This window comes from Vicugna pacos, chromosome 5, assembly GCF_048564905.1.
Source record: "Vicugna pacos chromosome 5, VicPac4, whole genome shotgun sequence".
NCBI classification, from domain to species: Eukaryota; Metazoa; Chordata; class Mammalia; order Artiodactyla; family Camelidae; genus Vicugna; species Vicugna pacos.
In genome coordinates this window covers 39,498,204-39,526,104 of record NC_132991.1, presented here as the reverse complement: position 1 = coordinate 39,526,104, position 27,901 = coordinate 39,498,204, and the positions used below count along the sequence as shown (strand labels likewise).

The 27,901-nt window shown below is 33.1% G+C and overlaps 1 protein-coding gene across 1 annotated transcript in view; it reads right to left on the bottom strand.

Moving 5' to 3' along the window:
- The window catches only part of LOC102528082 (sodium channel protein type 2 subunit alpha), a 272,534-nt gene that overhangs the window by 98,215 nt on the left and 146,418 nt on the right, over window positions 1-27,901 (bottom strand). Inside the window, exon 7 of the mRNA XM_072961091.1 lies at window positions 22,359-22,486. The gene's annotated coding sequence lies outside the window, so the exon portion shown is untranslated. The remainder of the gene's footprint in view (window positions 1-22,358; window positions 22,487-27,901) is intronic.

Here is a 27,901-nt window from a genome sequence, read left to right as displayed (position 1 = left end):
TTTCGTCAAGACTCAAACTAATTTATATTTTATTTTATGCAAATTATATTTCAACTAAAGAAAATTAGATGAGCTCAAGCCCTGGTGCTTTTCCTCTATTTCCTGTTTTCCAACAAGTCTGTGTAACTACACCTATCCAGATCTGGGTAAGCTGAAACAAGCCAACCATCTTGTTCGCTGTCTTGCTGACCCTCTTTCAGTTGATAGAGAGTTCTTATCCGGTATCTTCAATTTATTATCTCCATGTGGCCAAGATAAGAATATAGTTCCTCTGGTACAGATTCACACTTTAGGGGGGAGTACAAGCCCAATGATGCATCTAAGATAAGTAGCTCTAAGACAACTGGGAGTTGGCTCTTTTGGGGCCTTTGCTCATATCACTACCAATACTCCTTGCCTCTCAAAGAATTCAGAACTTAATTAGGTAGTCCAAATAAATACACAGAAATTTAAATGACAACACTGAATACATTAACAGCATAAGAGGACAATGTACAAAAACAATACAACTAACAAGGCAGTATATTATTTGTTTGTGATACTTTTTAAAATTTTATGAAAAGTTTTTATATACATTATTTCATTTATCACTTACAACAACCCTAAGAGGTAGATTAGGAAAGTATGACTACTTCATCTTATAGATGAAGAAGGTAAGTTTTGAGTAAGCCTATGTCACTGGCCACAGCAAATACACAAAAGATGCAAGAGTGCAAGTATTTTCACTCTCCCCACAGAAGAATTTATTTTATATCCCTTGCTGTTCATAAAAAGGTTAAAGGAATTGAGGGCTGAAGTGATAAACAAAAGCTTCTTAAATGAGGTAGAATTTAGGCTGAGCTTTAAAGGCTGGGCCAGAAGAAGAGGATATTCCTGTTGGGAGGGAAATCATAATCAAAGGCCCAGTGCCAAGCAGGGCTTGGCTCTGACCTACAAGTGACAACAAGGCAGCTCAGGGCAATAGCAAATAAGAAGATCAGTTGGGCTGGAGTGTAGGTTCTCGCCTAGATCAACTTGCAGATTTAATCAGGGGAGGAGAAGGATAATAGAGGTGAAAGCAGAGATAGTGTCAAATAGAATGCCAAAGGTCAGTGCAATTTGATGAAGCTTTTAAGAAGGAAAATAAAATGTCAAGAAGAAAAATATGTATTATAAAATATTAATACAAAAATGTTAATACATACTTAAGATGACAATTATAGTATGGTAGTTAAGAGTGAATAGCAACAAGTAGGTTATAAATAAATAAAGGAATTTGGTGCACAAAACTTGTTTAAGAAATTCACTTTAAGGGAAGAAAAACAGTGACAAAATAGAACCAAGAAGCTCATCTTTCACTATAAGAGAAAGCTATGCTTGCATGAAGGCAGAACAAAAGTAGTTAATGACGAGGAAGAAATTACAGATATGGAGAGAGTACTTGCTTAAGGGGACTTTCTCTGCGAATATGAGGATAGTATGGGGTCAAGAACAAAGAAGATATCATTAAGCCTTGAAATCAAGAAGAATAACATTAAGTATTTGGAAAAGTCAGAGTAAATGGATGAAAATACAGTTAAATTAATGTTAACAACAGAGATCAAATTCGCCTGATTACCTCAATCTTTTGAGTTACGTCCTATGCCAGATATTGTTAAAAAAAAAAAAAAAAGAAGAAGAAAAGAGTTTGGACTGGAAAATTTAGGACAGAATAATAAGGTAATTTAAATTATCACTGATAAGAAATGGATTTTGTGGGTTGTTTACAAAAGAAATAAGATACTACAATAATAAAAATAGAGAAATTATGGAGACAATTTTAAGTAACATTTAAATTTAGGTAAATATTCATATACATATAATATTTCTCACCATTAGAAATTCTTTTCCCACTTACATAAAAGAGAATATGATGTCTTTGTGTGAGGTCAAATGAGGCTTAAAATTAGGAAAACATTTTTATCTGAATTCTCCAAAAATGTACACAATGGAACATCAAAATAACCAACATTTTTTTGGATAGTCAACAAAAGCTAATACTTGTTGAAATCTTACTAAGGCCAAGTATTGTTCTAAATGTTTCACATGTACACTTTATTATTTAATTCAATCTTCATAATAACCTATGGGATAGTAATAATTAGTAACCTTATTTTACACAAGGAAACCCAAAGAGATTTATTTCTCACTCAAGGACAGATTAGTAACTAGAAAAGCCAGAATTTGTTTGGGGCAACCTAATGTCTGAGTCCAAGTTCTTAACTATGCATGTCACTAAAATCATCTATGTAAACTGTAAAATGCGAGTTATGAATCAATTTCCTTCTACAGCATTAAGATTTCAAAATTTTATTTTAGGTCTGCTATGACCAGGTCAGACTGTGACTACTGTCATCTCCCCAGGCTTTATACCCAGTAGAACCTCATGCTGGAGTATAAAGTTCATGGGGTGCCAACATAATACTTAATGGTAAAAAGTTGAAAGTCTTCCTGCTAAAATCTGGAACAAGACAAGGATGCCCACTCTCACCACTTCTATTGGAAGTCCTAGCCATTGTAATCAGATAAGAAAAAGAAATAAAAGGGATCCAAAGAGGTAAAATTGTCACTATATGTGGATGACATGATACTATATATATAAACCCCTAAAGTTTCTACACAAAAACTACTAGAGCTTGATAAAAGAAATTGGCAAGGTAGCAGGATACAAGATTAACATACAGAAATAAGTTGAATTTCTTTACACTAACAATGAACTATCAGAAAAGGAAACTAAAAAAAAAATCCCTTTTAAAGTTGCATCAAAAAATAAAATAAAATACTTAGGAATAAATCTGACCAAGGAGGTGAAAGACTTATATGTGGAGAACTATAAAACACTGATTAAGGAAATGATAGATCATTTAAAGAAATGAAGAGATATCCCATGCTCTTGGATTGAAAGAATTTAATACTGATAAAATGGCCATACTACCCAAAGCAATCTATAGATTTAATGGTACCCCTATCAAATTACCCAGGAAATTTTTCACAGAACTAGAACAAATAATCCTAAAATTTATATGGAATCACAAAGGACCCAGAATTCCCAAAGCAATACAGAAGAAAAAGAATGAAGCTGGAAGAATAACCCTCCAAAGACTTCAGACAATACTACAGAGCTACAGTAACCAAAACAGTGTGATACTGGCACAAAAACATATGGTTCAAAGGAACACAATAGAGAGCCCAGAAATAAACACAGTCTTACCATCAAAATAATCTTCAACAAAGGAGGTAAGAATATACAATGGAGAAAAGACAGAGTAAGCACTATATACGATAGCTGAGACATGGAAGCAACCTAAATGTCCATTGACAGATGACTGGATAAAGAAGTTGTGGTATATTTGTACAATGGACTACTACTCAGCCAAAAAAAAAATAAAATAATGCCATTTGCAGCAACATGGATGGACCTGGAGATTGTCATTCTAAGTGAATAAGCCAGAAAGAGAAATACCATATGATATCACTCACATGTGGAATCTAAGAAAAGAAAAGAGAAGATACTAATGAACTCATCTACAAAACAGAAACAGACTTGCAGACATATTAAACAATCTTATGGTTACTGTGGGAAAGGGAAGGGATAAATCTGGGAGTTCAAGATTTGCAAATATTAGCTATATATAAAAACAGATAAAAAACAAATTTCTTCTGTATAGCACAGGGAACTATATCCAATATCTCGTAATAACCTTTAATGAAAAAGAATATGAAAACAAATATATGTATGTATATGTATGACTAGGACATTATGCTGTACACCAGAAATTGACACATTGTAACTGACTATACTTCAATTAAAAAAAAAAAAGACAGTCTTTTCAGCAAGTCGTGTTGGGAAAGCTAGACAGCTGCATGTAAATCAATGAAGTTAGAACCATCCCTCACATCATATGCAAAAATAAACTCAAAATGGCTTAAATACTTAAACATAAGACAAACACTAAAAACTGCCTAGGCAAAACATCCTCTGATATAAATCTCAGGAATATTCTCCTAGGGCAGTCTACCAGGCAACAGAAACAAAAGAAAAAAAATGGGACCCAATTAAACTTACAAACTTTTACATAGCAAAGGAAACTATAAACAAAACAAAAGACAACCTATGAAATGGGAGAAAATATTTGCAAATGATGAGACTGACAAGAGCTTAATTTCTAGACTATACTATACAAACAGCTCAGATAACTTATTAACAGAAAAGCCAAAAACCCAACCCAATCCAAAAATGGACAGAAGACCTAAACATCAATTCTCCAATGAAGACAAATAGCCATCAGGCACATGAAAAAATGCTAACTATGGCTAATTATCAGAGAAATGCAAATCAAAACTACAATGAAGTACCACCTCACACCAGTCAGAATGGTCACCATTAAAAAAGTCCACAAATAATCAATGCTGGAGAGGGTGTGAATAAAAGGGAACCCTCCTACACTGTTAGTGGGAATGTAGTTTGCTGCAGCCATTATGGAAAACAGTATGGAGATTCCTTAAAACACTAAAACTAGACTTACCATATGATCCAGTAGTCCTACTCCTGGGCATATATCTGGAGGGAACTCTAATTTGAGAAGAATCATGCACCACAATGTTCACAGCAGCATTATTTACAATAGCCAAGACAGGGAAACAATCTAAATGTCCATCAACAGATGACTGGATAAAGAAGTTCTGGTATATTTATACAATGAAATACTACTCAGCCATTAAAAAAGAATAAGATAATGCCATTTGCAGCAACATGGATGGACCTGGAGATTGTCACTGTAAGTGAAGTAAGCCAGAAAGAGACAGAAAAATACTATATGATATCACTTACATGTGGTTAAAAAAAAAAGACACAAATGAACTTATTTACAAAACAGAAATAGACTTACAGACATAGAAAACAAACTTACCAATGGGAGAAGGGACAGGAAGGGAAAATCAGGAGTTTGAGATTTACAAATACTAACTACTATATATAAAATAGATAAACAGTAAGTTTATACTATATAGCAAAGACTATATTCAATATCTTGTAGCAACCTATAAAGAAAAAGAATATTAAAAGGAATATATACATGTATGACTGAAATATTATGCTGTATACCAGAAATAGACACAACATTGTAAACTGACCATACTTCAATTAAAAAAAGAGGGAAAAAAAGTCCATGGGTGGAGTTCATGTGCAAGTTAAGCAATTTGGATTTTACACTAAGGAAAAAGGAATCCTTGGGGAACATTATTCAGAAAAGAAACCCAACCAGGTTTATTTCTTAAATATTTCTCTGATAGTATGGAAGAGGTCTGGAGTGTGAAGCCTTTTAGGGCAGGAGATAAGATAAAAGGCAATTGTAAGAGCCCAGATCAAAGACAATGAATACCAAAATGATGCAGAAGCAGTGGGATAAGGAGGGATGATTTGACCATTTTTGATGTTGCCTCAGTAAAACCTAAAGTTTTCACAGCAGTGAAGGAGAGCTGCAGAAGCTGAAGATGACTCCAAGGTTCTTGTCTGGAGGACTTAATGCACAGGGGGTAGACACCTTCTCTGGTTTTCCCAGCCCTCACTAATCTTCATCTTCTTTGAAGTCTAATTGCATGTGAAACCATCCGAAATTTACAGTGAAAAAAAGAATGAAAGTTGTATTAAAGAACAATTATTCAGCCTTGAGATGTTGGAGAAGAGGAAGTCTAAAATAAAGGATATTAGCAAGGAATCTTTTGCAAGAAGAAAGCCAAGTCAGCTGGAAATTGAACTGCAAGGTGAGGGTAGGGCAGGGAAGAATGAATATTTCTCAGTATTTTGTAAAGGAAAAAAGTGAGTGAAGTTTGAATGGCTTATTAATAACCTTTGTTAATACAAAATATATATGCTTTTTAAAAGTAGGTGAATATTTCCACAGTTCATTAGACTATTATAGACTGTTTTTCCTATAATAAGGAATAAAATCATAATCTTTCAGAAAACAGAGTTGAAAAATTAGATTCATTTTTAACTAAAATGAAATATAAAAAATTTATAGTAAAAAGAAATGTAAGAAAAAGTAAAAAATAACTTTTTCCCTTTATTTAAATTTTGTTACCCTGGCAGAAAATGAAAACAATATTAAGAAAGAATATTCTGATATTTTAAACAATTAATCAATGTAAAAAGTAAATAATGGAATTTTTGTTCAAAGGAAAGTTGAATTAAAGCTTCACCAAAGAGGCCAATAATATTTTTTAAAAGCCACTAATATTTTAAAATTCTACAAAAGGCAGCTTTATTACTAAGGAATAAAGTGGAAGAGCATGCTAAATGAGTCCCAATCATTTGGACATGGACATAAAACACATACATAGAAAAGCAAAATGTTAGAACTTGGTATTTTACAAACCATAGTCTGCATCTTTTTTACCATTTCCAAAAACAGGATAGACATCTGGATAAAACACTAGTTGTCTTTAAGATTTTGAATTGCAACTTTTTTTTCACTTGCAATATTCTTCATTAATTAACAGTTAAAAAAATACAGGCCATTCCATTTGAGAGATAACCAAAGTACTCAAAAGCCACTTTTCATTGTACAGAATAAGCAATATCCAGAGAAGCAGTCATAGTGGTAGTAAATTACTATTTGTTACAAATCAACACTTTAGTAAGACTGAAAGATCATCCCTTTTCTCTTTTTCAAACAACTAAAACACATTCAACATTACATACAATGAGGCAAAGTGATAAAGTGATGGGATGCTCAGGCAAGGTATGTGATGAGGTAATGGAACCACAGGAATATTCTCTGTTAGAGATCTTTTGCAGCCAAAAGAGGTTTACGTGAGGCATTCCTCGAATCACTCTCATCTCATAGATGTACCCCAACTTGAGGTAGTTCAGCATATTTTATTTCTGCAAACAATACAAAATCAATAGCACAGAGAAAGCAGGGCACAGCCAAGGATAAATCATTTACAGCACACTGTTTACCTACTGCATAACTTCTCTGTTTCACTAGTATTCCAGATCTGGAGTGCTGAGCAACCTCTCGTCTTCTAAACAAGGAAATAACCTCGTCCATCCTTTTTGTTTACTCTATAGTATTTTAAACACATCATTATTAATGGTTCTATTAATGTGGACTAGAAGAATTATACAGCACTTCAGAGAAAATGTAGCCCTTTCATTTTTCATTTTAATGTTGATAAAATTGAAGCTTATAGAATTTAAGAGTATAGGTAGTTAGTACCAGATCTGGGACCAGAGCTCTGTTTTTCTAACTCCCAGTCCAGTCCTCTTTTCACTGGTAATGATTTATTATCACTAAAGAATAGAAAAGACTATGAGGTTTTTTAAAAGAAAGGGAACAAAAGGTATTTGAAATGAATGATAAAAAATAGGAATTGTTTTCTGTTAAGTAAATAAAACTACATATTTATTAAATTCAGTGAATACTTCTATTGTATCTCTTTCCTTTATTCATGAATAATCTTAGGATTTGAAGGCATTTACTTTGGGTGAAATAGTCTCTCAATCACAGACATCTAATTCCTCTCTTTCCTATTCACCACCCTCTCATCTGCCAGATATAAGTGAAAAGAGCACTGCATACTTTGAAGTGAGTGATGAGGGAAAATATGTATTTTTGCTGGAAACTAGGAAGACAGATCTTCACATGTCATTAAGTGTATTTTTCTAGACACAGTCCAGCAGCAGCAGACTGAAGGAAAGCCAAACATATGCAGAACTGTGGGCATAAGGAAGATCAGTTTTCACTCAGAAATAAATGAAAGATGTACCTGTAGAACAGCTTAATCACTGCTGCAGCCTGTGGCAAAGGATGGAGGAAGAGTAGGTTTTGCAGCAATCATAGGACACTGCAGATTTCACCAATATTTCTGAGACGCTCATTAGATGGCAAAGTCTGTGTGTAGCTGACAACAGTTGCAGACAAAGAACAGGAAGGAATGCTGCTTCCCATGAAGACAAATGAATTCAGGACACAATGCCTTACTTCCCCAAGTTCTGTCCTTGTTGCCAAACCTACAAGTACCTGCTGTAATTAGCACTTATTTTGGGAGGCCACTGGACCTTTCTAATGGCAAAGTTATAACAACTAGGAATTTAAAACTTTCTCTTCTGCCTAAAATATTTTTAGATACATACAGGAAACCAACAATAATTGATAGAACTATCACAAATCCCAATATCATACAGCACAGAATTTTCTTTGTAAGGATGAATAAGCAGAGAAAAATCACCAGACATAATTAAAAATAAGGTGTATGTTTGTAATAATTGGTGCATATATCTTCTTACAGAATTACTACAAGAAGCTTAAGAGAACATGCTAATGCTATACTCTGATTAAGATTAACAGGACAAGTTAAATATGAAAGTAAAACTGACAACAAGAGAGTCCAACTGGTAACTGCAAGGATACTTCCAAAAATAGCTAAGTTCATAAATACAATATAAACAATAAACAGCAGATTTGAAAATGCTGAAAATTAAATCCCTTAAACAGAAGACAAACTCAAGAATGTCTACAGATTTAAGAGGAAAAGAAAATGAGATAGAAATGATTATTAAAAATATTAAAAATGTATGAGGCAAAAGCCCACAAGGTGTTATAATTAAAGATAGCAATTTCAGGAGAAACTAAAGCAAATATGGCACTTGTGACAATTTCTAATTTCAAGAAAGAATGGAATCTTTATATCAAAAGTCTGTATATCAGAAGGGAACAGCAAATAACATGTACATTAATGAAAATAAACCCAAATTTGGATATATCCTGTTAAGCTCAAGAAGGTTAAAAGATAAAGATATAAATCTTTCAAATTTCTAGTAGAAAAAAAAATGGTTAGTTTCCAATGAGGGGAAGACATCAGCAAAGTTCTAGCTCTATCTTACCTTACTCTTATTAAATGTCAGAGAATAAAAGAATAAGACTTTATATAGAAAAATATTTGCATACCAACTGAAACTGTCATTCCTATATGAGGACATTAGAGAAAACAGTCTCACACATCAAGAGGTAAGAAAATATATCAACAATGTATCCTTCATGAAAAGACGGTTTTAAGATAACTTCAGTTCTACAGAAAACTGATGGAAAAAATGGGGGAAATTGTAATATGAAAGAACTCTCAGGACACAGAATTAAACCATAGGGCTATGATTAAATCACTGTTGTTAACACAGATATAAAACAATATACTTATTAAGAACATTTATTTAAATTCGTATAAAATACCAGATTATATGTTTTTTAAAAACTTGGAAATAGTTGGGCAGAGAAGGAAATTTAATATTTTTATCTTATGGGGGAATAGTTAATAGGTACTGTTTCATTCATGATGCTGATAATTTCTTTTAATATAATGGAATAAAAACAGGCTGTATATGCATTCCAAATAACTGAAAAAAAAAAGAGGGAGAAAAAAAGAAAAGTAAAAAACTTCAGTTGATATAGTCCAATAAGTAAATCAGGAAAAATAATAAAGAATAAAAGTAGAAACCACAAAACAAGTTAACAGAAAAAAGACCAAATATACCTAAAATTTATGCTAATAAATTGTGAATTGGTTTATTCATATTAAACAACAAAAAGTACCAAATTAGATAATTAAGCAAAAGTTGAACAGATGCTGTTTATTTAAAAGAAGCATGGAACAAATTGCCAAAATTAAAAATAAAAAATGGGCAAAAATATATTGGGCAAATACAAATAAAAATGTAGGTTTTGCAGTGTTGTCTGAGATAAAATATATTTCAAGGCAAAAATAACTTAAAAGGATGAATAAGGTAATTGTATGTTTATAAAGGTAAATCCCCCAATAAAGTTATACTAGTCATAAATTTGTGAAGTTAACAGTAGTACATCATTATGCAAAACTGCTAGAAATTCAACATAATTCAACACAGTTGTAAAAGACATCAATTCATTTCTCTCAGTTTTAACAGATTAAGTATAAAGTCAAGGTAAAGGCATTGAAGATTTGAATAAAATAATTATTACCGTTATTTTAATAACTAGGTACAAAACCTTGTACTATACAGAGAAAAACGTCTTTTATAATTTCTTAAACTGATCAATTGCACAGTAACAAAGAAACAAGCAATAAATAAACAATTAAATAAACAAAAAAAAGTCCTTCTCAATAATCTCTAGAAGGTAGAATTTGTAGACCTAACCCACATTCTTTGATTACAATATATTAAACTTATACAACTTACTTCAAGATTTGTAAATCTTTGAAATTCTCCGTGAAATGGATAACTTGTATGAAAGTGAAATTGTCAAAATGCTATAAGTAGAAAACTTGACTAAGCAAATTATAAGACAATGAGTTGAAAAATATGTAAAACTGCTTTAAAATAACAAGGTGTTTTTTTACAGATGAGTTATTTATGTCTTCTAGAAAATAAATACTGACATTTTCTAGAAACACTGTATTTCCACATCTTTAAACTAACTCAAAGCATAGAAAAATACTAAATTACTCAAAAACTTAAATAACAAGTATAAACTTGATAGTAAAACTATCAAAAATGGAATTGAATAGATAAACAAGTTTCTTCTGTATAGCACTGAGAGCTCTACTCAACATCTTGTAGTTACCTATAATGACAAAGGAATATGAAAATGAATATATGTATGTATATGTATATATTATGCTGTACACCAGAAATTGACACATGGTAAACTGACTATACTTTAATTTAAAAAAAATGGAATCAACAACCAATGCCACCAATGAATACAGATATAAAAATCTTAAATAAAATTCATTAGCTACTTAATAACACACCAAACAACATCCAAAATAGCAATGCAAAAATGGTATAATATTAGAAAGTATATTCATGACATACATTATATCAACAGATCAACAAAGAATATGAACTATACCCAGATGTTAAAAAGGCATTTAATAAATCTCACATTTACTCATAAATTATTATAAATGCTTTTTGTCAGAGAAATAAAAGAAGCCTCCTTACATGATAACGTCTGTCTCGAATCAAAATTACATCAAGACAATTATATCACTACGGATACCAATATAAATCTATTTTAGTGATGAAATATTAAAATATTTTTATCAAGGTAAGGAAAAAGCCAGAAAGTTTCACTATTAATTTTTTCCAGGATAATCTGCTAATAGAAATTACAAGAAAACAACAGTTAGAAGTAAACAGAGGAAGCACTGGTTAGAAGTATTGGAAAAGAGTAGATATAATTACCATAATTATTTGCAGACAAAATTATACACCTAGAAAAGCCAAAAGAATCAACTAAAAATGGTAAAATTAGTAGATTATATCTATAAGGTACATATACCAGCACATTTCACTGTATAAGATCATTCATCAAGAAGTTTAAATACTGTCAAACATTTGTACTTTGCAATTATAGTGCACCATGAGTATATAGGCCAAGAGGTCTGCAACTCAGATCGTAAAAGGGCCATTTAGTAAATGCTTCAGGCTTCGTGGGGTGTGTGGTCTCTGTTCCAACTATGCAACTCTGTCTCTGTAGCATGGACAATATATAAAGAAATAAACATAGACACTCCAATAAAATTTTATTTATGGACACTAAACCAAATTTCATGTCATTTTTGCATATCACAAAATATTTTTCTTTATTTCCCAATTATTTTAAATAAAAGAGGCTATGAAAGACCATAGTTTGCTGACCCTTGATACAGAGTACTTAGTGATGTTATCACACATCAGTCCAGTAAGTATTATGCAGATCAGACAGCATTGTCAGAGTCTATGTCATGTCATAAAGAATTTCATAAATTTCATGGAAGAAAGACTTTTTATTACCAGATATAAGTGGGAAGAGAATTTTGAGTATGAAGGTTAGGAAGGGCAGATGGGAGACACTAAGGGGTTATTTAAAAATGGCTGTAATCTTCTTCTCCAATTTGTATAGATAGAATAACAATAAATTCTCACACACCCCTACATGAAGATCATCAAGAATTTCCCAGATAAAATTTTTATCTTTTTGTTTTAAAAGCATGATGCTTTTTTAAATTAAAAAAGTCAATTAAAAAGATTGTGTACTTTCAGGGAGATAATTAATAAGTTAAATGCATTTATTGATATTACATTTACAGATATTTAGAAATTTAAGTAGTTTTTTCATCTTTAATTCATCCATTTTTGATCACTGAAAAAATAATCAGACAGCAAATACATTATTTCAATTAATTTATATGATATATTTATATTAATAAAAGGTTTTCTTTGTGTATTGAAAAAAAGGCTGTCCTTCTCAGTTCAATTTTTCATAAGAATTAAGATACTGAATGACACCCTGAAGCATTTAGGTATGCATAATGCATGTACAGACTATTTCCAAATCCAGATCTCTGTGTCCTATGTATTTAGTTTTATTACCTATGAACTATATTTTCCTGTCTTGTTTCCACTTATTCTATTTTTGTCTATATGTAGTCTTGTTTATGGGACTTATATAGACACCAAAAATACAAGATTATCTTTAAAAGCACATTAATTAATTTATTACCACTTCTAAGTTCAGTTCTGTAGTCAAACTCCCTAGATTCAATTTTGGCTTAGACATTTCCTAGCTATGTGACCATAAAGTTATTTAAACTTTATGTTTTTCAGAATCCTCATATTTTCAATGTCATCATAAGAGTATTTAACTCAGGGTCATTTTGAGGATCAAATAATCTGATTTTTGTGAATTTTAATATAGGCACTAGTGAATATTGTATAAGCATAAAATATTACATTAAAAATTACATATTAATGAAAATAGCTATAATAATCAACAGATTTTCAGTATAGATTGAAATAGACTTCTATTGAAGAAAAAGGTGCCATCTAGGACTTTCATAGCTAGAGAAGAGAAGTCAATGTCTGGCTTCAAAGCTTCAAAGGACAGGCTGAATTTCTTTGGGACTAATGCAGCTGGTGACTTTAAGTTGAAGCCAATGCTCATTCATCATATTGAAAAATTCAAGGGTCCTTAAGAATTATGCTAAATTTACTCTGTGCTCTAGAAATGGAACAACAAAGCCTGGATGACAGCACATCTGATTACAACATGGTTTATTGAATATTTTAAATCCACTTTTGAGAGCTACTGCTCAGAAAAAAAGATTCCTTTCAAAATATTACTGCTCTTTGACAATGCACCTGGTCACCCAGGAGCTCCGATGAAGACGGACAATGAGATTCATGTTGTTTTCACATCTACTAACACCAAATCCATTCTGCCGCCCATGGGTCATGGAGTAATACAGACTTGCAAGTCTTATTATTTAAGAAATACACTTTGTAAGGCTTTAGCTGCCATAAATAGTGATTCCACTGATGAATCTGGGCAAAGTAAACTAAAAACTTGGAAAGGATTCACCATTCTAGCTGCCATTAAGAACATTCCTGAATCTTAGAAAGAGGTCAAAATATCAGCATTACAGTTTGGAAGAAGTTAATTCCACTCTTCACGGATAACTTTGAGAGGTTCAAAACTTCAGCAGAGGAAACTACTGCAGATGTGGTGGAAATAGGAAGAGGCCTAGAATTAGAAGTAGAGTCTGAAGATGTGACTGAATTGCTGCAATCTCATGGTAAAACTTTCATGGATGAGGAGTTGTTTCTTACGGATGAGCAAAGAAAGTGGTTATTGAGATGGAAGATATTCCTGGTAAAGATGTTGTGAAAATTATTGAAATGACAAAAAAAGATTTAGAATATTGCATAAATTTAATTGATAAAGCAGCAACAAAGTTTGAAAGACTGACCCCAATTTTGAAAGAAGTTGAGTAAAAACCTATCAAACAGCATTGCATGCTACAGAGAAATTACTTGTGAAAGGAAGGGTCAATCAATGTGGTAAACTTCACTGTCGTCTTATTTTTCAAAATTGCCACAGCCACCCCATCCTTCAGCAAACACTATTTTATCAGTCAGCAGTCATCAACATCAAAGTAAGACCCTCCACCAGCAAAAAGGTTATGACTTATTGAATTAATCAGATCATGATTAGCATTTTTTAGCAATGAAATATCTTTTAATTAAATTATGTAAATTTTAAGACTTAGTGCTATTGTATTCTTAGTAGACTGCAATGTAGTGTAAACATAACTTTTAAGTGCACTGGGAAACCAAAAAATTCGTATGACTTGCTTATTGCTTGTTCACTTTATTGTGGTGGTGTGGAACCAAACCCACAACACCTCCGAAGTCTGCTCGTGTTCTTGGCAAAAAAAAAATAGATGATACAAGAGAATTTAATTAAAGAGATAAAAACAAAAACTGACTTCACAAAGGCAAGTTAAGGTTAAGGAAAACCAACAAAGCAATGGTACACTATGCCAGGGCTAGTGGCAGTAGGAAGCAAGAGAAGGAAGTAATTCCTGCAATCAAGAGGAAGTAGGGGCTTCTTGGCTACAGCAATCTGGCTGGGAGGGCTGTGAGAAATAAATACCCTAACTTCATTGTCTTTCAACTCTCCAATCCCTGCTAGCACCTTCCTTTGGCCATCTCAGCCAGAAGCCACAGGCCAAGGGTGCCTCTTGATACAGTGCCAACAAAGAACCTCCCAGGTCTCAGAGCATGGTGTAGAAGAGCAGAGGAACAAATGATGTGTATCCAGCACAGCTAGTATTCCATCGTCATTTTGCAAGCCATCTATTTTGTTCAGAAGTGTGACTATGGCCTTTCATTGCCATGTCTGTTTGCCACTCCAAACCACAAATGACAATTTATTTGACAATGATAATAAATATGAGTTGAATATGAATAACCTAACTATGCCTTAAGTTCACCTAATAGCCACTGATAATGTTGAAAATTAGTCTTCTTTTGACTATAAAGTAGACAGCATGCTTCTCAAGTTAGCCCCCAAAGAATAAATAGCAGATGCTTACTGGTAATATTTAATGTATTCTCTTCCTTTAAATCACCAAAAATTGGCTCACATAGAAAAAAATACAGGTTATTGACATTAAGGATTTTAATTTACTGAATGCCCTAGTCATTTCATACTTAATAACAAAGTGTATTAGTTTTCTATGGCTGCTATAGCAAATTACTACAAACTTGGTGCTTGAAACAACATAAATTTATTCCTTTACAGTTCTACAGGTCAGAAGTTAGATGAGTTTTACTTGGCTGACATCCAGGTATTAGGAGGGCCATACTTTCTCCAGAGGCTCTTGTAGTTCTTAGAGGCTGCTTACATTCCTGGTTCTGTGAACTCTACCTTGCATTATTCCAACCTCTTGGCTTCTGTCATCACATCTACTTCTTTTGCACACAAATCTTAATAAGACGCTCTGTCTTATAAGGTGCTCTGTCTTATAAGAACTCTTGTGATTATACTTGGGGCCTATCCAGAAAATTCAGGAGAATCTTCCCATCTCAAAATTCTTAACTTAATCACATTTGCAGTCTCTTTTGCCATAAAAGGTAACATTTACAGAATCCAGAAATTAGGGCATGGATATCTTTGGAGCCATTATTTAGCCTACCATCAAAGGCCATGAAAGTTCTTAGCTTACAAACTGAAAATTACATACTATAATCCATGTACTTTTGAAGTTGCCTGTCACTCTCTCCTTTTAATCTGTCCCCTTCCTTCCAGGAACCACTAAGTATAAAACTAACACATTAATTTATACTATAACTCAAAAGAAATGCAGTAGAGAAGTTAATCTCTCTATTCAATTTGACAGAGTTACCAGTGGCTAGTCTAAAGGAAAATTAAGGCTTCTCAGATCAATTCTCACTGCTAAGCTATGAGGGCATGAAGAAATTTATGCTATGCAAGGAAAGAGAATCAGTGGGGCGAAAGACACCAAACATTTCAACACATGCAGCACTTCGCATAAAATTCCTGATATAAAGCATTGTCATGCTTTCTCTGAAAGACTAAATGTAAAAAATATATCCCAATGACTTTTTTCTTTTCTTATTATTATTGTTATAGTTTTTTGTTTTGTTTTCTGTTGCCCACTTTCAGAATCATTAATGTTCCACTGGTTCTTACTACCTATATATTGGAACATCCCAGTATGTGTCGCTTCTTATGCTATGTCTTGAGCTACCCTATACCCTACCAACACATTCCATTTTTTTCCCTTGCTGACAATTTTGTTAGTCTTTTTCTGTTACTTGTAAAGAATACTTGATTCGCTTACAAAAACTAAGATATTATATACTTAAATATAGCTAAAATAAACTCATATCTTCTTAGAATGTTTTGAGTTGTAAAATGCATTATACTGATTTACTAAATCATATTTTATTATATTTATAACCCTTTCTGGTCTTTAATAATGAGCAAAATTTTTCCAGTGTCAGGAATCTGAGAAACCAGAAGCTGAGGGAAAAATGATTAACCACATAGAACCAGAGATTAAATTTACTGGCTGAGTAAAGTATTGTCTCAAACAATTCTATAATTAAAGATTTGATACATCCTATAAAATAAATGTTCATCACTATTATGATATTTCAGAAGAGGACTGCAAGCTACATTTCACTACTTCCTCTAGAAGCTTGGTCATTTTACTTTTTAGATTGCATTTTTAAAGATAGATAATAATGACTAGAGGGAAAAGACTGTGTGGGTTTTGTCTGTGTGTGTGTCTGTGTAGGCACATGCGTTTCTGTGACTACTGTTGATTAATTCTGTTATTGATTATAAACCTTATTTACTCATGGAGTAAGAGAATTCCTTATGAATGATATTCAGAAATAGAGATGACATGTGCGAGAGTGTGTGTCTGTGTGTGGGGAGGGGGAGATCTCCCTACAATTATATTTACTATTTAAGTTTTCTTTGAAAATTTTGTATATACTGCATCCATGTCCTTTTATAAATCACCAGGTAGTACTACTAAAACACAAAATCTTAAAGCTATTTAAGCTCATTATATTATAGCAGACTATTAAGAGCTATTTTAACAAGTCATTTGAAGTAGGACATAGTTATGTTGTGAAAGTAAGAAATTTCAAATAGTATCTTGACTGAAGTTTTAAATGACTAGAGCTCAGCAGATGGCTCACTTCCTATGGAAGACTTCCTATGCATATGTAGGTACTGGATAGCTTGGTAGATCGATAGACACGTCTGTCCTTATGTAATACACAATTTTACATGAGAGATGACCCAGGTGCACATATATCTGGCTAGTCCACATTATGACAAGTGTACATAGCTGCAGGATGCAATGGAAGTACAGAAAATATGTGACATTGCATATGAAAACATCAGAGAGAACATTATGAAGGACGTGACATTTGAGTTAGATATAACTAGGACAAAAGTTCACATATATCTTCTGAAGCATGGACTATTATAAAATTTTTTTCACTGGAATCGTGGGATCTATTGAAGACAAGTATATTTAATGGAAATTCTTTTGAGTATATGATCAATTGAAAAGTGATACATTTTCTAATAGCAAGTTGGTGCACTTATGTTAGACAGGACTTTCTATAAATAAAGTAATAAAGATATGCATTAAGCATTTAGCAAAGAAAAATATCTAAACTGAGATTTAGAAGAAGACATGCATGAAGACTCTTTAGGAGAGCTAAACTGGGTAATTTTAATGAAATCCTAGTGATTTAATGAAATGACATCAGCATCTCATCACCATAAATGTTTCTTGTGTTCTCCCACAACAACAAAAATGTGGCATCTTTCTACAAACAAAAGTAACTCTGTGGGAATCATGGATCCAGCACCACATGCTAAGGGATTCAGGAGTTGTCTCATGCACCTGTGCATCAGGTAATAGGCAAACACACCTTGGTACTAGCTGTGGTCCCTATAGAAGCCTATGAACTAGTTCCAGCCCCTCTCAGCCACAGTCTATGAGCACGTAAAGAACAGTGACTTGGGCAGTCATCCACATGGTCCCTGATGATTACATTGTGGACTCTATCAAGAAATTCACCTGTGAGCTGCTGGGAAAGCATCATCCGTGAATTCCTGCAATTTGCCTGAGTTCCTCACTCATACGCTGTTCCTACTCTGCAATCGGCTCCTTGTGCAGGCTTCTGAAGGCAGTAGCATGAGGGAGCTTTTGCAGACGGTTAGAGAGTACACGCAAAAGAATCAAACAGAAATTCTAGAACTGAAGATTTCAATGAAATGAAATAAAAAACACAATAGAGAGTATCAACATTAGAACAGACCAAAGAGAAGAAAGAATCTGTGAGTTAGAAGATAGGAACCTTGAAATTTCGAGTTAGAGGAGAATAAAGAAAAGAGAATGAAAGTGTGAAGAGAGTTTATGTGATCTGTGGGGTACTATAAAAAGAAACAACATATGAATTATTGGAGTTCCAGAAGAAAAAGAGAGGGAGAAGGGGGGAGAAAACTTATTTAAAGAAATAATGGCTGAGAACTTCCCAAACCAGGGGAGAGATCTGGACATTCAATTTCAGGAAGCTAACAGATCATCCCGTAATTTCAATCCCAAATAACCTTCCTTAAGACACATTAAAATAAAACTGTCAAAAATTAAAGACAAGGACAGATTACTAAAAACAGTTAGAGAAAAGAAGATTGTAACCTACAAAGGCACCCCCATTAGGCAATCAGTGGATTTCTCAGCAGAAATCATACAGTCCAGGAAAGGATGGAATGACATATTCAAAGTGCTGAAATAAACATGGCAACAAATAATACTCTATTCAGCAAAATTATCCTTCAGAAATTAAGGAGAAATAAAAACTTTCCCAGAAAAAGAAAAGCTGAGATAGATCATTACCACTAGACCTGCCTTATAAGAAATACTAAAAGAAGTTCTTTAATCTGAAATGAAAGCTCACAAATTAGTAACATGAAAATGTACAACACACTAGTAAATGTAAACGTATAATCAAATTCAGAATAGTCTAATACTGTAATATAATGTTGTGTTAACCATTTAACTATGATAAAAAGGTCAAAGGACAAGGATATTTTAAAAATAATTATAGCTACTGTAATTTGTTAATGAATATACAATATGAAAAGAGGTATATTGTGATACTAAAAACATGAAGGCGGAGTAAAAGGGTAGTTTTTGTATGCATTTGAAATTAACTTGTTAATCCCCAAGAATGGGGCACCTATAATGAGTTATATTAGCTTTCCTTCATATCATCTCCTACTCTTTCTTCCAATCTCAAAGAAAAAATATTCTTGAACCTTCCCTCTCTCATCTCCTGCAGGATTTTAATTTATTTTGTTTCTTCTTTCCTCACTTTCTCTCTATTGACTTTATATCCTTACTTTATGAAGGGGCTGAGGTTTCACCAATTCTAATTAAAATCGAATTTCCCTCAACAGTACCTTACCCCTGAAGACAAAAAAAAAAAAAGTTCTCTCTGTCTTTTCACAAGTGAATATCTTAAAATCTAAAATTACTTTTCAGTTTTCTCATTTCCCATTTAGTCCTCAGTTCAAGCCCCGATATCTGAGAATCTACTAAACCTTTTCTCTTAAACTCTATCCATGACCTAATAATAATAAAATCCATCACCTCCTACCCTATTCTCTTATTAAGCACTTTATAGGTTTGCTATTGATAGTCAATTTACCTGCTTTGTCTCCTTTGACAGTTATTACTCTAATTTTTCCCATTACTTTTCCACAATCAATTAATTTCCTTTTTAAACTTGTCTTACTCCACCTAATATTAAAGTTATATCCCAATCATCTTCAATCACTTTTATTCCCAATGGATGTTCATTTATGTGTGACCTATTTCTTGCCACAGCTTCGTACACATTCATGTATTTAGCTTTACCTTCTAATCTGATATTTGGATATAAAATTTTCACCTCCTTACAGAGAATCTGTATGTGAGAGTGTGTGTTAGTATGTCAAATGCACAACATCAAAAGCCAAATTCATTACCCTTATTTTTGCTGCCCCAGGGGAAAAGAATACAACACCAGTAGGCTTCAAACAGATTGGATTAATTACCATACTTTATAATTTCCCTATACAATGTCCAAGAGTTCACTATTTTTTTGTATTCAGGTGCCTCACCTTTGTGCCTGGAATGAGCAACTTTACATTTTTATTTATTCATACCCAATTCACTCTTAAAGGTCTAATTTATCTCCTTAACTATCATATCCCCTTAAAATCATTTTCTCTAGGCTCTGAGTTCCTCATGGACAGAAATTGTGACTGTTGGCTTATTCTGAATCTCAGGATGTAACACAGTGCCTGGCACTAGGTAGGTGATCATATACCTGTCCCATTCACTTTCTCACCTTTCTTCATTCTTCATTTTGATGTTTATATTATTTTGAGCTATAGTACTATCTGTACATGCACATTTCTCTGTCAAACTCCATGAGGCAAACTATGTGTCTTTGTTTACATCTCAATCCCTACCATGGACGGTCCTTGGTAGATGCGTAGTTTCTCCATAAAATATTATACGTAGAAGTGACACATTTTAATCTCTTTATTCCCCTTGAGATATTGAAGATGTAGGGTGTGGCCTGTGCTCAGTAAGTGAAAAAAAGGGAAGGCCAGGACATGAGAGGATGCTCTTGTAGGGAACAATAGACTATATGTATAGTCTGTTCTATCAAGTAGGAGGAATAGAGTTGTGAGCTAGTATGTGACCATCCATATCATTCACAGGCATAGAGTAGAATAACATCATCAAATGGGGAAAGGAGTATACTAAGAAACAGGGAATCTCCATAGTTGTTTCAGTTTTCTTAGATGTCTTGTTAAGAGCCTCAGAAAACTGAACCCTGTATATAATATGTTATTGAGTAGCATGTACACTGAAAGAAACTATTTCATAAAATTTACCCAGACACACACACAAGCACACATATACACACATACACAGAGTCAATAGCAGCACACCTGGTATATGCCATTTGGATATGTTCACACTACAAGTAAACTGTGTTACCACTATGAAAGATTGAAAACTGTCAATCAGTGTTCTAGTCTTGCCTCTGATTCTAATTATGTGGCTCTGGGAATTTCACTTACTCTCTCAGCCACAATTGTTTTTCTTTAAATAATGAGATAGATAAATGCTAAAAATCTGTCTCCCTAAAAAAATTTCATGTATATAGAATCAAGTGGAACTTAAATCTCTTTATAGATCCCATATGTCAAAAGAATGATATTTTTTCCTCCATGGTTTGAACCATTTTGTAAAATCATTCTCCATTGCCTTCACAACCTCTGACATAGCACAACTACCTCTTTACAGGAAAATGATGAGTAAGACAGAAACATCCTGATGCACCCCCACCACCTGCCACCTCCACCACCAGCATCTCTCTCTCTCTCTCTCACACACACACACACACACACACTCTCACACTGCTCTTTCGAAAGAGGGGGAATGAGACATTTCAAAATAAAATCTTCCAAAAATAATTTTAAAATATTTCAAAATTTCATTATAAATTCATCTAAATTATACTTTTAAATGAAAGACTTCTACATTGCTTTCTTCCTATTAATTTGATAATAATAAAAATAGAATTTAGGGAAAAGCATGAGAAGCAGCAGAATAGCAAAGCTGTTGCATTCAACTCCCAGCTCCTGAGTCATTCCACTCTTTAGCATAGCTAATGTCACATGACCAAAAATAATTTTAAATATGAACATCTTATACAATATCAACTATTTTAAATGGCCACATCCTATCATCACTAATCCACCAAAATAAAAGAAAAATCCATTTTCTCAGCAACTAATTTGTTTTCAGTTTATTCCTCACATCCATACTGGAGGAGGAGGCAGGGTCTATACCATCATTCCAAGTCTATTAAATACATTACATAAATCTTGCATTCAGATGGGAAAAATGACTTACATATTTTTCCTAAAAGGGGAAAAAAGCATAAATAATCCATATGATCAATACTGTCAGGAATTGTTCAGAAGGCCTTCAGGTTCAGGATGCTGGCGTGCCCCAGAGGCTGCTATCAGAAGGCTCAGCCCTGGGCTTTGGCAAAGCCACTGCCATGTTAATCTGCTTCATTACATTTCCACAATTTGTTCACCGCATTAAGAAGCAATATTTCCCTTTTGAAAGGAATACCCATCCTTCACTTTGAAAGCTTCGCTTTCAAAAGGTACATAAACATAGCCACAGATGGACACTAAAGGCCAGAAAGCCAAAGAAATATTAAAATGCAGCATGTCAGAGTCAGAGCCCATTTCAGTCTAGGAACATTTAAGGATGCAGAACAGCTAGAATTAGAGCTTCTGATTCTTTTAGATCTGATTCTGAGCTCACAAAGCACACACTTCCAATGTTATCCTTAACACAAATAATAAGTCATTGATAGGAACAGAATCATGTTCACTTACCAGAAATAAAGAGAATTGTAAATCATTGCTCAGAATCCATATATGGGTTAAATATAATATTCTCCAATGCAGTTCTTCAGAATTTTGACTGGAGCAGAAAGTAAAATCTCATATGTGTTCTATCCTCACTGAAAAAGAAAAAACAAGGAAGGACGACTGCAGCATCCTCTCTGCTTCTGCCTTGGCTTTCTGTTCTGACATTCACTCGATGGTATCCACTGTCTGTTAGAAAGCAGCATGCTAAATTGAAAAATAAATAAATAACTGTAAGGCAGCATCTTACATGACAGCTCCATCTCCTGGCCAAAAGTGGAATCATTTTTATTAAAGATCCTTTGGCAATGCTGCATCTAGCAAGTTTGATGTGGTCTATAGCTCATAATTCCACTGTATTTGAAATCAACTGCCTTAATTGATTGTAAATTAAACATTTAAGAATCACTAGAGTATGAATTTTTAAAGTTTGAAATCCTAATTTTGGGATTTAGTTAAATTTACTTACATGATTTTTAAACTAAATGGAAGCTTGTCATAGCATTATTAAAAACTTACTGCTTAACTTTATTTACCACCTGTGAAAACAATATGCATCACCTACAAAGTAATTTTAGTTGTCAAATTTATCTTTATTGAACATCTCTTTGTGGAAATGGATACGTTTTTTGTTACTAGAGAAATTCTGCACTATGTTATTGTTATTAATGTTATTTGGAGGGGTGTTGGAGGAGTAAAGTTAATGCAGGACAATAAAATTAATAAAAGACAAACTGGAAAATCTTTAATCAACTCAAGCTTTTAAAGATATTTCAAAATATACAAATATTAAATTACATGCTATATGAGATTTGATAATTATAGTATACTACAGTGTGTAGTTTTATCTTATTAGAAGGATAAGAGAAAAGTTAAATTATTATGAGAATGCATTTAGTCAGTTACATCAGTTATATGAGCATATTATTTGATCAATATGTATTTATTAATTTTTTCCATGGTTGTGATGCCCTGGTTAATTTTTAAATTTTGAAATAAAAATATAGATGGTCTTCCTTCCTCTTTTTCACAATACCATTTAAATTTGAGGACAGGTATATGAACTAAAGTTGTCCCTACCAAAGTCTTTTGATATTCCAAAGTCATTCTCTGCTACCACAGAAACACTGTGGCGCTGTCCGCGGTGCTGAAAACCAATTTCAGAATTCAAAGGTTCTAGATCTTAAACTGGTCTGAAATGTTGTCTTTGCAATATTTAATATAAATTTTATTTTCAAAAGTCCTACATAATCCAGGATAAGTGACAGTATCTAAGATACATATATCTAAGTAACATTTTATCCACAGAATATATAGTATTACATATTGACCAGACACCATAATGCAGATATCTAGTCAATAAAATTATGACTATCAGTCACACTTCCTTTGTATGTTTTATATAGTATTTTACTTATTCTTGATGAGGTTATATTATGCAGATTGTTCCCCCATTGAATAGAGGAGGATACTTAAGTCTACTCTTCAGTTACTTGTTCAGAGTTAATAAGCAAATCAGAAGAACAAACCAGGATCTTTAAATTTTACCTTACTCCTATTTCTACAATATCATTAGGATATATCTGTATGATTTTAAAAATACAATGTTAATTGCAAAGATAAATAATTAAAGTGACTTGGCAGATCAAATTATTTGAACATGTACACTCAGCTATTTCATCTTCTAAATTTCCTGCACAAACAGGATACAGTTATAAACTCTCAGGGCACATAAATTATGATAATTTCTCTCAAATTTTTCAGCATAGCTCTCCTAATAGGCAAAAGGAGTAAACTCATAAGATTAGAAGCTGAGATGCCACAAACATAAAATATCATTGAAACCTTGCCTTATCTTTAAAATTAAGGAAACTTTATAATAATTTATAGAAAATTTAAATATTTTTCTTAAAACACTAATTTCCCATTATTTTGGGTGTAAATGTTATCCTTTAAGAAGATGAGTTTAACTTATCCTGGACTTTATATACCTCCAGGCATGCCACCACATTTCCTGGGAACACAATATCTCAGTTTGAGGACTATGAGATTATATGACATAAAATAGTCTTCTCTCAGCAAATAGGTAATTACTTAAGACTTTCTTCATGTATTCCTCTCTAGCATATAACTTTAGTTTTGACTAATCACAAAACTAGGAGTTCAATATTAATGAGTGATACATTCAAAAAGTTATAAAATGTATTTGTATTCTTCATTTTTAGCATGCTCTGTAAAAGTCATTGTAATAAATTGTAAATATTGTCACAATCCTTTTCTCCTCTTTATATTCATGTCTTTTGAATGTGACTACCATTAAGAGATGGAGACTATTTTTCCATCTTTCATCTGGGTGACCTTGTTACTTGGCAATAAAATGTAATGAAAGTGATATTGTTCCAGTCTAGTCCTCAAAATTTCTTCCATGCTTCTCTTCCTCTCTTGGAACCCTCTCTGTCCACCATATGAACAAGTCTGAGCCTACCTGGTGGAGGACATGAGACCTCATGGAGCACAGACAGGTTTCCCCGTTGTGAATTTCTAGGAACAGGTAGCCCCAAGCTGACCTGGCAGCTAATGCGAGTGAATGAGTAAATCCTGCTAAGATCCAGCTGAGTCTAGCCAGGATCAGCCAAACCAAAAGAATCATGAACTAACTAAATGTTTGTTAGCATTCGATCCAATTTCTTCATGTTCAGTCAAATGGTGCATTTTAAATCATAATGTTAAAAGGCATTTGAACATTTGCTTCTTTGTTCCTTCTTGAGATACTTTCTTCCCTTGCCTTTGCTTGGCACCATCCTATAGTCTAGTTCTTCTGTACACAGCTGCTTCTCATTGTCCTTTGCTGGTTTTCCCCTCCATTTTCCTACCTTTGAACACTGACATTCTCCAGAAAGCAATCTTTGACAACTCCCAAACTGTTGTTCTAGCTTGGCCCTCTCTCCTGAACTCCAGATTTAGTATATTCAAATGCCATTCAACATTTTCATACCCTATTAAAATGAGCTGCTTCATCTCTAGTTAATAGCAATTTCATCTTGTCAATTACTTAGACCAAAACTTTGTCACTTTTGACTCTTACTTTCATACTCCACATCTTATCACTTTGTGATTACTGTTAACTTCTTCAAAATTATCTAGAATCTAACTCACTATGTCACTAGTTTATCTTGGCATAAGCCAGAATCATTTCTAATTTGTATTTTTGGAATTCTTCTCAACTAGTTCCTTTCTTTACTTCTTTTGCCTTTGCTACAATCTATTCCTAGCACAGCAACTAGAGTAATCCTATTAAACTCTAAGTCATGTAATGTACTCTTCTCAAAATTTTCCAGTGGAGACCCATCTTCCTCAGAATAAAGCCAAAGGCTGTCTAGATGCTAACAAGTTATGAACTATCTGGACCTCTTTATTTCTCTGATTTATTCCCTAGTTACCCTTGCCCTCACTCATTCTACTCCAACCATTCTGGTTTCTTTGCAATTACTCAAAAGTGATAGCAATTCTCCTTCTTCAGAAAATTCCCATTTTTTGATCTCCTTATATGGAATGCTCTTACATGAACTCCTCATGGCTCACTTTCTCTCTCACTCTGGGTCATGGCTCAGAGCCACTTCCTCAGTGAGGCTAGTCCTGACTCCTAACACTATACCCTAACCCTTCCCCTATTTTTATTTTTCCCTGTAGTACTTATATGTAGCCAACATACTATAAATTTTGTTTACTGTCTGGCTTCTCTAAGGAAAATATGAACTCCATGAAGGCAGAGATGTTTGTTTTCTTCAGTCACTGCTATAAATTTGGTTGATAAAACAAAACCTGGAACATAAAAGCTGTCCAAATAATGAATGACATAGAATATTTCTTAGACATAGAATATGCATTTTTATTAATACATCATGGAAATGTTATTTATATTTATGTGTGAATTCCTATGTTCTTATGAATATGTCTGTCATAGGGTGTGAAATCAATGAGATAAACAGCATGTTTTTTGATTAAAATCATTATCTAAACAGAAAGTGGTATATATAGTGAGTGTTCAATAAATAAATTGAGTTAATTATATAAATGTTGAAATTAAACTACCAAGCTTTTGAATTATTTTCCATAGAGTTCAGAAAAAATCTTGGTAAAATATCATTGAACAACTCTTATTTCATATTAGCATGTTTTGCCAGACTTTGAAGGAGACTTTAAACAGACTTTGAAAAGGCTATTATAACTTTATTTTTATTTTAAGTTCATTCTCATCTAGAATATTTTAACTGTTTAAAAATAAGGTGTAAAAATATAAGCAATATTTCCCATAGTGTGTGTGTATCTATATCTATCTATCTATGGAAAGAATAAATACATATTCTTAAATCAACTTGAGTTGACAACAAACCAATAACATAATTTCTCAGCGATAAATGTTTCTGGCACTGTTTTAATCAGAAAATCTACAGTTTTATTTTAGCAGCTTGATTTTCAAAATTACTTTAAAGTTTAGGGTTTAAAGCAAGTGTGGAGGTTAATTTTATGTGTCAGTTTAGCTGGCCATGAGAAGCCCAGATTGAACATTATTTATGGGTGTATCTGTTAGTATTTTTAACACCTTTTAGTTAGGATTCATCTAGCCTTGTAAGTTGAGAATAGAGTACCAGCACAGAGGCTTAAAATATAGGAGTGGGAGTTTTCCTGTCAGGACAAATTTAATGGCAGTCATGGTTACAGTAACAAAGCTCAGGTTTTCTGCCATGTGCCAACAATCTCAGGACTCTCTCCTGGTTCCCCATTTAGCACTCTGATTGCTCTTTTCCTTTCCTCCTTCTACTATCATTTCTGTCTGATCAGACATAGTGTTTTCATTGTAAAGGGCATCATGTTTAATTTGTTAATAATGATAATGGCCTAAAAGTCACAAATGATTACTTGCTTATATAATTTAAGGTGAATCTGAGATTGTCCCTAAAATAGCAGGAATCCCATTAACTTTCATTCAGTGAGGCTTTTTTTTAAAACTTTTTTTATTGAGTTATAGTCATTTTACAATGTTGTATCAAATTGGAAGAAAGTTAGATTTACAGTTAATGTGTTGTAATAGCACTTCACCACAGGTAGAACCATGAGATTGGCTCTTAAGTGTGAACAGCATTATTTTGAAGCAGAAAAGTACGGAATGCCTCTGTTCTAACCATAAGCAATAGTTCTTTCTGAATAATTTTTACTAAGCACAGAACTATTCATCACTGTCCCCTGATAGAAAACATTCAATGGCTCACTACTCTCCAGGGGTGATCCCAGCCTCTAAGGATAACAAGAAAGATCCTTTTATGATGTGATTTCTGCCTGCCTTACCTCTGCAAGTTTACCTCTACCCCTTCTCTATCATGTACCATTAGCTTCTTTTTTTTCTGACCCTCTGACTAGTTTTTATTTCTGCCTCCATCTTTTTTTTTTAATTGAAGTATAGTCAGTTTACAATGTTGTGCCAGTTTTTGGTGTACAATATAATGTTTCAG